Source organism: Lolium perenne, chromosome 3 (genome assembly GCF_019359855.2).
Source record: "Lolium perenne isolate Kyuss_39 chromosome 3, Kyuss_2.0, whole genome shotgun sequence".
NCBI lineage: Eukaryota > Viridiplantae > Streptophyta > Magnoliopsida > Poales > Poaceae > Lolium > Lolium perenne.
Window position 1 is genome coordinate 132904636 of NC_067246.2, and position 2819 is coordinate 132907454.

Sequence of the window (2819 nt, forward strand, 5' to 3'; positions counted from 1 at the left end):
GTTTATTTTATCTTGTGATGAATGCCAAAGGGTTGGTAATATCTCCAGACGTAATGAAATGCCTATGAATTATACTCTTGTTATTGAACCGTTTGATTGTTGGGGATTTGACTTCATGGGACCTTTTCCGTCTTCAGAAGGTAACACTCATATACTTGTTGCTGTTGATTATGTTACTAAATGGGTGGAAGCCATACCTACAAAAAGTGCTGATGGTGAGACCTCTTTAAGAATGCTTTTAGACATTATTTTTCCTAGATTTGGAGTGCCTAGATATATTATGACTGATGGAGGTTCTCATTTTATTCATGGAGGTTTTAGAAAAACTCTTGCTAGGTATGGTATTAATCATAGAATTGCTTCCGCTTATCATCCTCAAACTAGTGGTCAAGTAGAATTATCAAATAGAGAGATTAAATCTATTTTGGGAAAGACTGTTAATAAAACTAGAAAGAATTGGGCTAGTAAATTGAAGGATGCACTATGGGCTTATAGAACTGCTTATAAAAATCCCATGGGAATGTCACCTTATAAAATGGTTTACGGAAAAGCTTGTCATTTACCTTTAGAACTAGAGCACAAAGCTTATTGGGCAGTTAGAGAATTAAATAAAGATCCTAAACTTGCCGGTAATAAGAGGTTGTTGCAATTGAGTTCTCTAGATGAATGGAGAAGTGAAGCTTATGAAAATGCTAAACTCTTTAAAGAGAAAGTTAAAAAATGGCATGATAGAAGGATTATTAAAAGAGAATTTAATATTGGGGATAAAGTCCTATTGTATCGGTCTCGTCTCAGATTCTTTGCGGGGAAATTACTCTCGAAATGGGAAGGACCGTATGTTGTTGAGGAGGTGTATCGTTCAGGAGCAATTAAAATTAGCTCTCTCCAAGGCAATGCCACGCAAGTGGTGAATGGACAAAGACTCAAGCATTATATCTCAGGTGATTCCTATAATGTTGATGTTGATATTATTCAAGTGGAAACACCGGAGGCTTTCATTAAAGGGCAAATTGACAGGCCGCCAGAACCCGACTTTGAATAGGTAACAGTACTGATAATGAAAAGTACGCAATTTACTTTCCGAACAATATTTTTGCTGTTTTTGGAAAATATGAAAAATTACGAGTTCGAAACGGAGTGGAAAGGACGCACGAGGGGGTGCCACCATAGGCCGGCGCGGCTGACACAGGCCCGCGCCGACCTATGGTCTGGCCACCTCGTCGCCCCTTTCCGACTCTGGTTCGATCTGGTACTTTCCGTTTGTCGTGAAATTTTTTGCTATATAATCCCCCGGACCCCTGGAGGTCCGTATATCGTTTTCTCGACGTGTTTTGTTTCGAGCTGTTTCTGCCAGGATTTGCTTCGGATCTAGAGCCATCATGTCTTCGTCGGAAACTCCGAAGGACAGCTCCCGCAAGGATGTTGGCAACTTGTACATGGAGGAGCTGAGGATGCACCCCAAGGAGTTGCTGCTCGTTGAGGGAGAACTGCAGATCAAGGATACCCAGGGTCCTAAAGGAGAAGGAAGCTTGGGAGATAGGATGGAGAAGCTAGAACAAGAGGTCTTTAAATACAAGAAGATGGCTGAGCGTGAGGTGGATATCTTCCACAAGATTGTGTCTGAACTCATTGCTGAACATGAGAAGGAAACTGCAAAGCTTTGGGGCGACATTCTCTCACTTCACGACACCACCAACAAGCTCCAAGCACAACCCTATGATGTTCAGAATCAGAACTGTGAGTATGAAAACAGGTTTAAATACATAAGCCGTGCTGCTAGTTTCAGGATCCCCGAGACCAAGATGTCGTTTCTTGATGGAGAGCCTCTTCCTTGGAAGTCTGATGACGGGAGTTCATCACCACCATCGCCGCAGGAGTAATTCATCATCGGTATTGGCATCCCCTTGGTTTGTTCCAAGCTTGGGGGAGTGCCGCGGTATCACATTATCACTACCTTTTACTTTTTATTGTCAAGTAGTGTCATATCATGAGTAGGGAAGTTATCATATAAGATGGGTTGCAGTTTGGAAGTATCTCTCCTTTAGTTGGTTATCTATGTATCCCTTGGTGTGAGTTATCGTTATGGAATATTAATGAGAAGTCTTATCATTTACATATTGCACACCTTATTTTAGTTTGCAATCTCTATTATATGATCTATCTTGTTGTTAGTATTGGTATCACTTTGGGAGCATTGAATAAATCTATTTGGTTTTGGCAAACTTAGCATTGGTCAATAGCAACAACACTTTGAGGTTTAAGTAGAAAAGAGAAATACATGTAGATGTTTCATTGTCTTTCTTTCTTGTTAGCTCATAGCTTATTATTCTGAAGTTAAAACTGTTTGTGCTTACAAGGAAGATACATGATTGTTTCTATCACATGTATATTTGTTTGTTTCCCTCGACTCTTATGCTTGCTAATTAACCTTGCTAGCCAAAGACCTGTACTGAGAGGGAATACTTCTCGTGCATCCAAACCTTAACCCAAACCTATGCCATTTGTGTCCACCATACCTACCTACTATATGGTATTTTCTGCCATTCCAAGTAAATACTTCATGTGCTACCTTTAAACAATTCAAAACTTAGTATCTCTTATTTGTGTCAATGTTTTATAGCTCATGAGGAAGTATGTGGTGTTTTATCTTTCAATCTTGTTGGGCGACTTTCACCAATGGACTAGTGGCTTCATCCGCTTATCCAATAATTTTGCAAAAAGAGCTGGCAATGGGATTCCCAGTCCCAAATTAATTAAACTAAATAGACACTCCTCCATGGTATGTGATTGATGGACGGCACCCGAAGGATTCGGTTAGC